This window comes from Hylaeus volcanicus, chromosome 3 (genome assembly GCF_026283585.1).
Source record: "Hylaeus volcanicus isolate JK05 chromosome 3, UHH_iyHylVolc1.0_haploid, whole genome shotgun sequence".
In the NCBI taxonomy this organism is placed as follows: domain Eukaryota; kingdom Metazoa; phylum Arthropoda; class Insecta; order Hymenoptera; family Colletidae; genus Hylaeus; species Hylaeus volcanicus.
Window position 1 is genome coordinate 10,123,369 of NC_071978.1, and position 15,656 is coordinate 10,139,024.

Genomic DNA, 15,656 nt, shown 5'->3' on the forward strand with positions numbered 1-15,656 from the left:
CGAACCAATTCCCATGAATGTTTTTACGCTCTTGTATAACTTCAACAACACCGATATCTGCATCGATGTACGCTTCACTGTTCCAACAAAAATGGTATGAAATTATGCAACAATTCTCGGTAGAGTTGCAATGCTATAGGATTGACATTGCAAAAAATTATGCGCTTTTCCATAGTGGGAGAAATAATAATGCAGTGTATATTTTTGAGAAAAGAGTACTATACATGTTAGACGTATTAAACGTTTTCGATTTTAGGTTTCAAACAATCTTTTCTCTCATTGTTGGTTTATTTTCAAATTTTAAAGATGGTTTCGAATCTATATACCGAGAAGATTTAAATCTTTGAAGTTAGTCATACAATCTCAAATATATATTTCTTTTAAGGTTTCATTCAGTTGGCAATACTCTGAACTAACAATAAATCTTGAATAATTAAAAACAGAAATTTATATACATTGAAATACATTAGTAAATTTTATTTTTATTTTAATTAGAACACACCGAACGATAAATTCCTGATTTTATCTGCACACTTTGAACTACGAACTTCTTTTCTAACAGAATTAAGAATACTGCGACAGCATAATTACGATTGAAATTTAATTAGAAGAAATAATTGAGAATTAAATAGTTACACGATTGAGAATCGTATGGAAGGAGTTTCGAAGAATAATGAATAATCTTCGCAAACTTCTTGATAAAATTCTGCTTTGAAGAAGAGAGTAATTACTCCTTACAATTATCGCTCCTCGGATTGATCGATACCAACCACGGGCGAAGTTTTATTTAATATAAGAGTTTTCGATAACGTTCCGCTCCAGCCGATTAAAGAGCTTGCTAGAATTCAATACATTGCGCAATTGGTATCGAAAAAACGATTTTCGTGAAAAGTGCTCATAGTTTCTTGGCTCCTTTATTAAAGAGCAACCGACATCGCCGTAACTTTTAAGGCAATTTGTTGAAGATGGAATACTTTATGTTCCTTCTTCGTGCCCTTTACACTAATATTTTTTACGATCCTGGAATAATGGTTACCCTAATCTTTGTAACTATGGTGAATTACTTTAACAAAGGATACATGGAAAATGTTATAGACAAAATTCAAAAATTTTGTTTCCGGACTTAAATATTATACATATCAGAATTTAAAACAAAGCGTGATACCAACGTGATACCATACAAAAAACAAATGTTGTATCAAATTTAAATGTATGTGCGTCTTATTTGAAATTTCATGACGAGTTGACTCGCCATCCCCTGTTAAAGGATTAAGAAAGAAAGAAATCGAGAAGTCTAGATACAAAAAGAATTTTTTGGAAAGGGAACATATGGAACTCGTAAAAGTGCCTAACAACCGTGCACTCAACATATGTTCGCAAATCAATCCTGCCGCGGTAATTTGTGTTTTTCTATTCCAGTAACGTGAGTTTTTTTTCTGTTCGTGTGACTTCCCCTTATTCGAACGATAAATTTCACGCCCCTGACGTTGAATTAACGCGTTTAAGAAACAAGGTAATCAATATCCTTCCTTTACCTTTTAATGAGCCTGTCTACATGCGTTTCAATATCCATTACGTTCACAAAAAGGATTTATACAATAAATGGGAAAAATCAAAATTCACATTTTCATACTATTTGTTTAAAAGCAACATTGACAGTTTTAAATTAAAATTCTTTTGCTAAATGTAAAGGAATATTTGTTGGATATCAATCGTTGAAATATTTCTCCAGATTTAGACTTTACAAAGGTTAAGGAAATTAATTTTATTAATGAACGAGTTGTTATTGCGTAAAAAGAGAACAATAACCGATTGTTCATTTACTCTTTTACTATTTGGTTAAAAACAACATTGATCATTATTAATTCAACTTCTGTTGCCACAGAATTTGTACAAAGAAAATCTCAACGATATACATAATTCATTTAAACTACATTAGTTGATGCAATAAATTCTGGAAAACCTCAAATCCGAATTGTGACGTAGTACGTGAAAAAAGAAATAGCACGGTATAGTCGCGAAGAGGATAAACGTCAGTGACAGAAGCCTGTCATTATCATTTTCAAATCGTCATGAGTGATGCGTGCGCCAGGTACACTGATGGAAATGACACGACAACGGGGAACATGAAATCGTTCTCGTTGTCACGACTTGTACGCATTAGCATAAAGAGGCCAGCGAATGTCTACTTTGATCGTTCGTGATTAGTTTCATTCCCGTTGACTTTAAATCGTAACCCTAAATCGACGTCGTTGATTAATGATTCTGATCAAATATTTTTTTTAAATACTATTTACGCGCTACTAACGGATTATTCGCAAAACAATTTTATGTTGTCATCCATTTTTAACCTCTTCACGCCTTTGACCACATAGGTAGACATTTTTCATAATTATGATTACTGTCGACAAAAAAAAAAGAACAAAAATTTCATAATAACAAAAAAAAATCGTCCCTGAAGAAGTTAAGTTCGATATTATTTACTCCTCTTTTGTTGAATATTTCGAGTATACAAAAAAATTCTAGCCCTATATATGCATATAAAACTCAGTTGTATATCAATTATTAAAATGTTTCTCCAGAACGAATTTATTTATATTTAGACTTTTCAGAGATTAAGGAAGATGAATTTTATAACTTAATGGATCAACAATCTCGTCTTTTTCACCATTAGTACAAGAATGACATCGATAATTATAAATTAAAATTTATCTGTTGAAAAGAAAGCAATATTTCTCTGTCTATTGAATACCAATCCTAGAAATGTTTCCTTAGAAGCTTTAAAATTTAGACTTATACTCTCCAAGGGTCAAGGAAAAATAAATTTACATTCCAACGAGTTAGCATTGCGTAAAAACAGTATAATGGATCATCGTGCATTTACTCTCTCGTCGGACGCGCGAAAAAACCGTGTTAAGAATCAGTAACGGCAACCCTTCGGCTAAATATATGCAAGGGTGTCAGGCGAATGGAAATTGGACGAAAAAATTTATTGCCGTTGCGAGATCAGTTAACAACGTTACGGAAGTCGCACAATCGTCACGAAAATGTGCTCTGTTTGGCACGATTAATATACAGGCCGCGTACTAATTTAAATATCATTTGCACGGGACGCAAATGCTTGCGGTCATTAGCGTCGAAAGAATTTAATTACAATTGTTCGAAACCACCAGCACGCCGCGAGTCTGTGTGAAAATTAATCCTGGCAACGCTTGTCTCCGTAAAACCGTCACACACTAGCTTTAGCCCAGATTTTTACCGAACCGTTAATGCAGTTCTTAAGATTTCAACGAGACCGTCGTTAGCAAGAGTCTATTATTTTAATTGTGCATCGCCGCCGAGCGGTGTCCCCGGGAACCGTGCTGGAATCGCTATGCAGCTAAATGATAAATGGAATCGACGTATTTAAGAGAATCGAACCGAACGACGCTATCCCGAGGACAATCGCGAATGTATTCGCGTCTTAATGTTTTCCATTACGGGGACGGATAATTAAAATGTGGGAAGAAGAGAAGCTGAAGTTGCATTTAGACTCCAGAATCGTGGGAAGTGAAATAATGAAAAGTAATTGGCCAATTAATTCCATGAGGTGACCAAAATTCTATGAAACCCAATCCGTGGGAGATTTGAGGTTCGTTGCTTGTTACTTCAATCTTTTACAGATTTTTAACCTTTTATTGAGCGAGCCGTGTTTCATCTTTTATTGTTTATACGCGTGTGAGTGAATCAATGTTTACAATAAGCTAAAACCAACTGAACTTGCTGAAGTATTGGTCCCTATAAAATTTGTTCAAATGTTTTCACTGCCTCGTGAAAACAAATATTACTCGTTATGAAAACACTTTTGGATATTCAAATTCATATATTATAATAGTTGCTTGACTCGATAAATAAATTCAAGTCAAAGATATTTAAAGATATTTTAGGAAGATAACAGAACCAACACGATACATTTTTTAACTGTAATGTTTCTAGTTTTATGACATTTTGTATAATATTGTTCTGGTTCTGTTTACAAAATTTATTGATTACCTAGCGTTGTCCTTTATTAATATTGTCCACTGCTTGAGGAAGAATAACAAGCCTAATTAAAATGCTAACTTTGAACGTGTGCAATATATTTAGACTGTTAAAAAGATCATTCATAATCGCTTTTTAATAATCGTTTCATTACATAATAACAAAACAATTTGGTGTATTATGCTTCGTCTACAATATAATACGAACAAATAGACATGATATATTCTTTCATTTTCTTTGCAGAAGTACTAGTTTGTTTTGTAATTAAATTCTCAAGAAAGAAGTTAACAATTCAACCATTGGTTTACCAGTCATTGTTACATTATTATTACTAATCTAATGGTGACGTTTCTAACACTATAATTAAAAATATAATAACAGCTTATAATTTTTCAAAAACTCAATCACCAAAATCACCGTGATAATTTAACACCTACAATTGTCACTTTTGTCCCGTATATCACCACTGTAAATTTATGATTCTATTGTGCTGTTATACCTAAAATAACGATTGAAAATTCTCCTAAAATGCGTATATTTAAAATATGTAGAAAACTGTAAGTTTACGAAACAATTAAGAATCACATTGATGAAGGAAAAAGAAAACGAAGATAAACAAAGATAAACGAAGTGCATTCACCATACATGTCAAAAAACCGAGTGAAATTTTCACTTGAGTATTTCAATTCGTGTCTGAGACTACTTTTATGTTTGTTAATTATGTTGTTAATTATGTTTGTTTTTCCTAAGAAGGTCACAATACATGGTAACTTAAACGTGAGGATATAACTAAAGGCTTTTCCAAAGGAGACTTTAGTATTTCGTGTTTTAATAAAGCACAAATGGCATGGCATTCATTCCTTTTTCACACGAAATGTAAACGCAAACGTGTCAAGAGATATTCAACATTCACAGCGACTATCCTGACAGAAATATTTTCTTATTAAAAAACAAAATTCTAACATCTCTTGTGCAAAACCCTCCAATATTATTATTTATGATTACTTTTATATTTTTTCATTGTAAATTTTTATTTTTATTTCCTGAAGAGAGTCACACTTCGTGTAAACCTAACCCATGAGTTTATAACTACAGATATATTAACAAGAGACTTTAACATTCCGCTTTTTAATAAAACACATTTACACAAACTTTACAGGATTTTTAAACAATTAAACGCGAAAAATTTCGTTTAAGTGTTCACCACGACTAAGGTGACAGGCATACATTGTCATCAAAAAACAAAATTCTAAATCCTGTTTTGGAAAGCCTCTAAATAACATGATTTACCATTATCGGTTATTTCCAAACCGTGATATTCCTTTTCCAGAAATGATCTCGCACGCGCACTCGAGCAGAAAAATACGTAACATCTCGAAAAATCTAAACGACGATTAATCGTTAACCTTTCCCTAATGAATAACATCGTCGCGTCGGTCACGCGTGGTACGGAACGGTGGATGACTAATTTTGAAATTACTCACCGAACAATGCCAGCAGCCGGACAAATATCGAGTCGAGTATCAAAGCCGGCGATCCATCCAGCGACGCGCACAGAACTCGTTCGGGATTCAAGAGGGCGAAAAAGGTAGGAAAATCGGCAAGAGGTCCGCGAGCACGCTCGAGTTTTCTGTTTTTCCCCTTTTCGGTTCTCTTCTTTTCCCGGTGCCGGTACCGTTCGCTCCCAGCGCGGTGCCAAGTCAGCGATTGGCACACACAGGTGCGAAAAAACGGCGAAACAGAGGGAAAAGAGCGAAATGCGGAACAAAGCAAACCGTCCGGGGGCTGTTGGAGAATCCTCGATGGTAGCGGATTTTCTCGATTCCGAAACGAAGGAACGTCCCTCGCAAAGGTGCTCCGACTGTCCAATAATTACGTAGACGGTATAATCTGGTTCAATGTCCTTGCACTCTATTTACGGGAGATCGAGCGCAGACAATCGCAGCGATTCACCCTGTCCCGGAAATACGTCTTCCTGCTTGAATATTTTAAAAGGACATCCGATAACCCTCTGCGCGCGGAGGTCTTATTCTCGAAGACGGTCGGACGTCTTTCGTGTCTCGCGACGTGAAATCGTTGGCACGGTGAATTTGGTTGCTCGTTGTTTATCCTTGGAGGGTGTTGGATCTCTAGAGGATATCCTGCAAATGCTCGAACCGTTTACGTCTTATGCGATCGCGTACTGAACGGAGAAATCGGCGCAAGTCACTGCTGTGCGAGGACGTCGCGACGACTGGCGGACGCAGACTGATTCGGACGCCGACGTCCCTTGGTTTTCACAGCGCGCCGCGACGCTGAACGTCCCGACGCCGCTCGTCGAGGGCGCTCACGTTCGTTCGTGCCGTTTCGTTTGCGTGGCTTTCCGCCCCTCGCCTTTTCTTGCGATTCTTCGACGCGCACTCCCCTGTCCGTCGCGACGCACAGCGTCGAGACGTCGACGTTCGCTCGACGCGTGCCTTCCCTTCACGGTGTCTTCCAACAACGGTGAAGGATACGACGGGGTTGGATACGATGGGCTTGGAAAAATGAACGCGAACGCAACAGTTGTGGACCGCCTGGCACTTGGAACCGAGTAACGGCCGGAAGCTGTAACTTTTAAAAGCAATTAAACTTTTCTGATCATTGTAAAGCGTAATGCATAGCTTCAACCCTTTGCACTCGAGAGGTGACTATCGCTCACTGGTGGATTTTACGCGCAACTACGTGCAGCGTCTGGGAGCCAACAATCTTTATTTATGCTAACGGTTTATTTACTGAGAGCCTATTCGTAGGATTTTAAATTCCAGTGTTTATCTCTTGGAATTTATCAACTGTGTTGCTGGTTGTTCACTTATAACGTTTAATTTTGTCAGCTTAGACTAATATACAATATTTATGCAGAAAGATCTGTCAAGAAAGGAGCCTAGTTCAGAAGCTGAAAATGCACGTCTAAATTTAATTGTTATTGTAAATTCGTAAACTCTTTTGAATCCAAGTGCGACGCACGTCCACGAAGCTGGCCTTGTAAATAAATAACCCCTAATTAGTTTTAGCAAACCATATTGCGAATATATTAAATAATTATACTTGCAACATGCTTCTACTTAAGAATACCATTATCTTAATTTTTTAGCATTACAAATAACTTTTAATTTCGTGTAATAATAAAATAAAAATACTGTATTAAAATCTACAGCAATTGTATTAAACGTTACATGACTACAACAAGTTTATTGATATTCTACTTGTTTCATTTGCATATACTAGGTACCGTAGTATATGCTGCGAAGGTCGCAGTACCTTCGGTGAGGACGGAAGATGCAACAAAGAGGATGCACGCGAAACAAGCCTGGAAAAACGAACAAAGACGAACGCAACAGTTGTGAATCTCATAGCGTGGTAAGCATATAGCGACTGGGCGCTAAGAAAAGTTCCGTTTTTATGCTCAACTTCCCCAGGCGACGACGATTGCCACTTCAGGATTCCGCGGAAGACGAGGAAAAATGGTCTAAGACGTTTTATTTGAACTTCATATTTTTATAAATCATATCACTGGTACGCGATGTCCAGCCCTTCCGTCGAGTTCATCCCATCTGCAAAATAAAGTTAAAAATGAAACTGTTCGTTAGCTTGAACAAGCATCCCTTTATTTAAGTTTCCAACCTCAGTCGAAAATGAAACCAGAGATAAAAATATAACCTAAGGTAGTATGGAGATGGAAATAATTTTTCTTAATGATTGTGACAGATAAGTTCTTGTTGGTTAAAATAAATTAGACATATTTTTGTTTTGAATAAAGTTTAGCGTCACATCAACTGCATCTAATTGTAAATCAGTCTAACTGTAAGTGGTTATTGTTAATCGATATAAGTTTTATTGTTACCTTATTACAAGTTCCTTCTTATTACCTATATATCTTATCAAGTGTTCAATCATATCCTAAAGAGCATAATATTAATTAATGGAATAAGACAATTTCGTCAAATAAAACATATGTATACATATTCTTGGAAACTCTATTATACAAAAGTTTCATCAAGGTGAAAGAATTCATAATTCATCATACATATTACATGGAATTACACGATTCGCAAAGTATAATAATAATGCCTTTAAAAAATGTAACGAATGTTGAAAAGTTGGAGAAACAGTATTGTAAACACTGCTGACAGAGTGAACCAGATAAAAATGCTACGCAAGTTGCAAAAGTAAATATATACTTTTCCAAAAGGAGAAAGCACGATATAACGAAAATACGAACGCACTGACATGAAACTGGTACAAAAGTAGACAGAGAATGAATACAACAGTTGTGAATCTTTCAGAACCTGCAAGAACAGCGAGAATTTTCCTTCGCTTTCAGTTTGCCTACGTACTAGCATTTGCGTTGAAAAGTTTTCCAAAGGAAGAGAACCTCTCCAAACACTGTAATACTAAAAAGCACAAAACGCGTTCTTCATTCCCCTAATAGTATGTACATTCTTCGTATTTATTTGCACATCACGAAATATATACTCAGTAGATCAATAAAACGGTTCGTGTACCTTATAATAGCATATTATTGTTCTTATCCATACATTAACTGTGATCCTTAATTTCATATACGTAAACAAAGATTGTTATTTATTTTGGTCAATATTGCAAAATGTAAACATATTAAAATATGTACAATTTGAAGTCCTCCAAACCTATTATTATTTAACTAAATTCAATATATGCAGAAATTAAATTATTTTACAGCAGACTTAAACATCAGATAGAAAGATTTGTACCAATAAACTTAAATATTATTTCTTGAAGTATGCTAATCAATATATGTTATATGAAACAAAATAGTCAACAGTATAATATGCGAAACAAGCATAGGAGCAAAAGGCTTTTGAAGACCTAACTGGCCACTTTTACTGAATAAAAATACCAAGTAAATAACTAAGAAACAAACGAGGGAACAAAGGCTGTTGTAGACGCGCTATCTTTTTCCAGCGATACATAATCCCTGTGATAGAAATCGTTCCCCTTAGCGTGCCCGTGAGATCAAACGATCGACGAAATTGTCGAAAGGGACGTTGTGTATCGTTTCAACGGTTGTAGCAGTCTTTCAATTCCCCTTTCTACAAATTCTTTCGCATTCGAATGACGAGGAATCGAATGGGAAACAATTGTTTCGTCGATAATGTCAGTGTCAAATGGCGTGCGTGTTCGAGAACGCTGACGTCGCGACGCTACCGCCCGTCCTTGGCCGCCAACCCCCTGCGGTACGGAGATGAAAGGCAAAGCGGAGAAAAGGGGTGTTCAGTTTTCAACGGAGCGTATGGAAAAAATGAACAAAGCACGGATGCAACAGTTGTTCATTTTCTACATTTGTGTACAGAGGTTATAGAAGTACTGGAAACATTCGCGTCCAGAACCCCTTTATAGAGACAGTCATCGTGACAAGTGAGGCTTGCCGTGCCTCGAACGTTTTCGTTGCTTTGTCAAAAGGTGAACGATGACGCATAAAATTGATGAGCTCCGGTCATAACAAAGGAAAATACACGAGTGGTGTATCTATACACGCGACTTTTTCGCGTAACTAAATAAAAACGATGAAAATAGAGCCATATCACTCGATGAAATTGAATTGAAATACGGAAGGAAATTTTTGTAATTTAAAGAAAATCGCTTTGTTTATAAATTTATTTTTTAAGGTTATCGAATAATAGAGGAACGTGTTACTGTTAGCATTCGAAATGCATCCCTCTAATTTTAATTTTTTGTATTCATCGATATTTTGAAATACATTGGATACAAAAAGAGAAAAAACCTATCACAAACAACCGGTTGGGTGTATATGTGTATACGTGTATATATTCGCCTCTGCTTTGCTTCATATCTCGAGAGTAGATTGATTGAAAATCATGAACTTTTGTTTAGTGGCATTTACATATGGGTAAAATTAAAAAAAAATGTTGTAGCTTTGGTTATGTTTACATGTATATGTATGTTTGCATTCGTTTTACTTTATACGTCGGGAATCGTTCATTGGAAAATCATGGGTATGGTGATTTCTATATTGTGTAAAGACTGGTGGTTATATTTAAAGAAAAACTTAAAAATTAGTCTGCAATCTTGCAATTGGAACTGTTGACTGTTAAACGCAATTAAACTTGCTATGTTCCAAAGTAATATAAAGAGAGTTCTGCTACAACGTTGTTATCTTCCCCAAACAACTTAATAGGAATTAAGAAGTGTAAGTTTTAATCCGTGAGTAAGTAAAGACACAAAATTCGTAATTTAAAGTAGACGTACTTACGACGTGCTTTATCCGTTTCGCGGTTACACGAGCTTAAAATTCAATTCAAACAGCCCATTTAAATTCCTTGAAAATGGAGGAATCCTTGATAATGGAGGATCATTTTACTAAAAGTATTTAATATATTTTCGTTCGCTCATGTAACGCAACGTAAAAAACGATTTACATTTAAAAAAAAAAAAAAAAACTACGTTGTCGACCGTCAGAATTTATTCGTCGATTGAATGTTTCGGTCCGCGAAAGAATAAATCGTCAAATAAACGCAACTTCATTCGAATCTGTAATGTTTGGATCACGAGAGTGCACTCACCGTTAATGAATATCAACAGGCGTTATTAAATATTTATGGTGGCATGGTCTGCCACATACTATTTTCGAATCGCATTAACATTCCACTGTATTCTGAAACGAGAGAAATTTATCGTGGCACATTATGATTTGCAAGTTGCATTATATACTCCCTGCCCTATGTTGTGTAGCACGAAATAAATAGGTGCAAATAGAATACATGGATCACTATATGATCAGACGCAACAGAAGTAAAATAGTTCAGAAAGAAAGAATAGTTAATTTTGTCTTTAAATATATTTAACATAAGTTTTCCTATATCTCCAATTATTTTCACAGAAATCGTAATTTCATTATTGCGCTACCTATCATATTAATGTATCATTTTCCAAGTTTCCCCACGATAAATAATCTTACGTCAAAAATGAAACTTCACTCCTGTTTATCAAATACCATTAATGCATTCTGTTTTTCTTTCATTCGTCGACATTTCTATCTGCACAAGGTTTTCGCCCATTCCTGGTCGCCGGTACAGACGATCACGCAAACATTTCAAGTTGGTCCAATTTATTCCAACTTCGCCGTCGTCGAATCGAAGCTCTTCAAAGCATTTTATTCCAATCGACAGGCGCCTTCGTCGAGCGTCCTCCCACAAGTGCGTTCCATCACGTTTATCGCACCGACGAGGTTGCACGAGACGCATCATTAAACGCGTGTCCCTTGTGTGGGTGCATTGGCATCCTTCAACCCTTAGCGGTCTAGATTTCCCGATTTCGGGACATTTATGTCGAACCTCACTCGACACAGGACTGCATACGATTAAATGCAGAGGTGTCCTTTGGATGACACCGATTTTTCTTTGCCCAACACTATGATATGAGTAAAAATATATATACATGTCGAATTCAGTAACCTCCTCCTTTTCAAAGTCGGTTAAAAAAAAAGGGTAGTTACTTAGTACGTTTCTAAACATTTTTTTTAACCATTTGCAGTCCAAATTCTCTGATTCGGGACATTTTTGGCAAGCCTCGACACAGGATTACAAAGGGTTAAATAGGGAGATATTCCTTTATCGATGCTAACAGAGTAATGTTTCTTCTCGTGAAGTCATGACACAATCGTCCCTTGTGTTATTGCGTTAGCGTCATTTAACCCTTTGCAATTTAAATTCTTCGATTTCAGTATATTCCTCTCGAGCCTAACTCGACACAGGTCTACCAAAGATTAAGGAAACGTCCTTGATCGATTCCAGCAGAACAATTCATCTCCTCGCCGAGCCAAGACACAGAATTGCCTCTTATCGTAACGCGTTACCGTCATTTTACCTATTCCAGTTCAGATTTTCTGATATCGATACATTTCTGTCGAGCCTCACTCGGCACAGACCTGCAAAGGATAAAACAGCGCGCTTGTCCCTCGGTCGGCGCGAACGTGGCAATTTTTCTCCGCGCGAAGCCGCGACACAAGTAAAAAGGATGTCGCGCTTGTGTCACCGACGGATGCAACAGTTGCTCGTATGACGCCTCTCACCTTGGCTTCCTAGGCGTCGTTGCATGGCGTCGTGCCGCGTCGTCACTGTAACCGAGCGCTGTGACGGAGCACGTTAACGCGGGTAGCGCAAGCTCGGCGTCAGGATGCCACCGGAAAGAGGGAGGCGTCGGTGCGGCTGTCCACGGCTTTATGCTTCTCCTGGGAATTTCTCTCTCACACCAGCCGCGTTCAGACATTCACCCGGGCTCGTATCCACCTTCCCCGTGCCACGCAAGAGCCGTCGCGTGCTCCCACACACGCGCGAGGAATGGTGCTAAATGTCCACCGGTGTACAAAGACGCGGCGACGAGCTGAATAGGAACGTTCTCGGCGATAATTATTATTGTTGCTGCGCTACACGGATACAACCTCTATGGATACTGTCGTTGGGACGCGTGGCTTGATGCTTTTCCTATCTCGTGATTTACGGGAACGCGCGAATTGCGACGGGAATCAGCTTTGCCGCGTGCACACCGCGTTTGCGATCATTGTAATTAAGGAAATGGAATCCAGGGGGGTAGTTGGGGACGAAGCTCTGGTTTGTTGTGACGTATTAATTTTTTTTTATGTTTTAGGATACGTTTTTGTAGTTTATGATATCTAAATAATTTCGTAAGGTATTTGAAAGTCTAATGAATCGTCATTGGGCCTTTCGAAGAGAATACTGAGAATCTTGTGAGAATATTTTAAGGGTTATGAAAATTGAAGCCTTTCAATTATTTATATAAATCTTTATCCAGGGGATAGATTTTGGTATCATACGGGATAGGATCAACGGGGGAACATGCTCTACAGGATGCAACAGGATTCATTCCGATTGGTCAAGCCATCTCGGCGTAATCGGTGAACAGACATTTAAAAAAAAAAAAAAAAAAAAATATATATACATGTCGAATTGAGTAACCTCCTCCTTTTCGAAGTCGGTTAGAAATACAAACAATCATTAAGAGTAAATCATGCTATATGTTGAAAATGTAAATTTAACAGTTGTCAGAAATTAATATTCATTTGTTCCAATTAATAGATATTAAAATGTTCAATGACAAACTCACGATTAATGAATTCTTATTCTGAACCATGATTGTTATTAATATTTAAAGGAAGTATTGTTAATAATTTTTTACAATATTCCAATAATAATATCGAAAAATATTGGATAAAGATATTCGAATACTCAGATATTTGAAGTATAGTATCCCCATAAAATATGTCTTAAACACCCCAACTATTCGCATAACCCAACCCCATAAACCGAAGAATTCGAAACAAATAAGATTTTAATCGGCCTGTCAACACCAGAAACAATCAAGACGTTCGAGTTAAGGTCGATTCAGACTATACAACACGGACCGTCACGTTTCGACAACGACACGTACCGGCACCGACACGATAAAACGTTGAAACGCGCGTTTTAATGGAACTATTCATACTTAACAGACACCGACCTGAACGTTCCGTCAATGGGAATAGTGTGAATAGTTCCATTAAAACGCGTGTTTCAATGTTTTGTCGTGTCGGTGCCGGTACGTGTCGTTGCCGGAACGTGACGGTCCGTGTCGTTATAGTTTGAATCGACCTTTACGGGATTTCGCCCAATGTAATCCAAACTAAATTCAAGTTGACCGACGTAAAGGGGTAGTTCCCCATTGGCTATAAAATCGAAAACCCCCTTGCTTGTTAACCCCTCTCGAGAGGCTAAGACTGTCCAGCGTTTTCGGCCGGCGAGGAGATAAAATCTATACGCGTATTATCTAAAAAAATAACCCTGGCTAAACGGCGGCAAATCCCTCGACTCCCAGGAGTGCGATTTGTAAATGAGTCGTACTTGTTAATGCAGGCGTAATCCATTGAGTGGAAAACGCGAATTGCACCTGCGGGCATGGCGCGCTCGACAAAGAAGAGTCAGTTAGACACGTGTAGAAAGGGACGAAGTGGTGGTTGAGGGGAAAGGTGTCGGGACACAGGTTCCCGAACTTGGCGTAATCAACTGATTGTGTGAAAGCTGCTTACATAAGTGTGAGACCGATCAATGCATGCTGAGAGAGAGCCGAAACGAGCGCGTAAGAGTAATGAGTGCCTTTGTTCCTCGTTCGCCTCTGTTGAGTGTTTCAAACAATTAGGAAGTTGGATACGCCTTTAGCGAGCAATTTTGGAGCCGGATGAGTGTTTATGATACGATTAGAATGTACATCAAGACGATAACACAACGCTCGTTAAAAGCGCGCGGAAAATATCGGAAATCCCAATCGTGAGAGTGGCGAAACGAGGATTATTAAGTTTCTGTTCTGTACGGTAATATTGTTTTTGTATTGAATGTACCCCGGAAAAATGGTACAGGAACGAGTGAACTTCCATGAAACAATTCCTAAAAAATGCTATTCTATGCTACAACTATACTACATCAAATTGTATCAGTTTTCATTGTAAAATATTATGACGTTCTACTAAATGCGATGAAACCTTGTAGCGATGGAAATGCTAATCCGAATACCAACATGCCTCGTCGCATCTGCATTCAACAAATCCATAAATCGCGTAAAACTCTTTTTCATTTCCACGAATCCCCCACCGCCAATTTCGTTAAGCGTAAGAAAAAACTCGCTTGACGCCATAATATTCCAGATTACATTTTCCGATGTTCGATATTTTATCCATTGCAAGACGTACTGAAATGTGTAATACCTCCGCGTGTACAAAATAATATTAATACAACGTATACAAGCAGAGGAAAAAAATGGATTATTAAATTAGAGGATTATTTGTTATCCTTAAATTGAAAGGTATGTAAAGTGTAAATCAAAAAGAACGGGAGAGAATTTGTCAGTCCTGTTAATTAAATTGATTTATCAGAAGATAAAAATTCTACTTGGTCAAGAATGTGTAATTTTATTGTTGCAATTATATCATTCCAAGAATTATATTTATGTTTATTAAACGTTGCCTATGAAGTGAAGATAGGGAAATACTTATATTACTCTCTCTATACGATATTTAAATTTCATTGTGTTCCAATTATAGAAAGCTGAATAACAAGTTTGCCTAAAATTATTTTTCCAATAACTTTATTACCTAATAATTATCCATCAATTTAAATGATCGATTTCATTATTTATCACTGCAGTACGACCATTGCAAAAATGGTTATAAATCAATTACAATACTTTACTTTCAATTGACAATTGTTATTGAATTAGACAAAATATTATTAATATTAATTTTTCGTATAATTTTATAAGAATTGCAGAGGAAATATCGAAATAACCCTTCGATCGAACCCAGGGGTCATCGAACGCGTCCTGGAATGGCACTCTGTTTATTCTGGAATTTCATGTTCAGATAATCGATTGCAATTTGAGTGTTAGAGCGCAGCCCCACCCTCGCTTGAATACTTCGGTTTGTGTGTGGATTTTCTGTGTGTTTGTGACTCTGGTATGTCGTTTAGAAGATTACGAAGTCCACTGACCGGACGGCAAAACAAATATCACCTCGATTCGAAGTAATTGAATTCTTTTCTTCTATCTAATGATAGATGAATGAACAATTATCC

General features: G+C 37.1%; 1 protein-coding gene and 1 long non-coding RNA gene across 3 annotated transcripts in view; one reads left to right on the top strand and one right to left on the bottom strand.

Moving 5' to 3' along the window:
* Positions 1–6,263, bottom strand: part of LOC128874440 (uncharacterized) — a 346,195-nt gene extending 339,932 nt beyond the window's left edge. For both annotated transcript variants that reach the window (XM_054119240.1, XM_054119241.1), the window contains exon 1: positions 5,505–6,263. The gene's annotated coding sequence lies outside the window, so the exon portion shown is untranslated. The remainder of the gene's footprint in view (positions 1–5,504) is intronic.
* Positions 6,264–6,545: 282 nt separating this feature from the next.
* Positions 6,546–7,836, top strand: LOC128874447 (uncharacterized). The gene is made up of 3 exons (XR_008456643.1): positions 6,546–6,685; positions 7,267–7,398; positions 7,458–7,836. It is a non-coding gene; the product is annotated as an uncharacterized LOC128874447 (long non-coding RNA).
* The last annotated feature ends 7,820 nt before the right edge of the window (positions 7,837–15,656 follow it).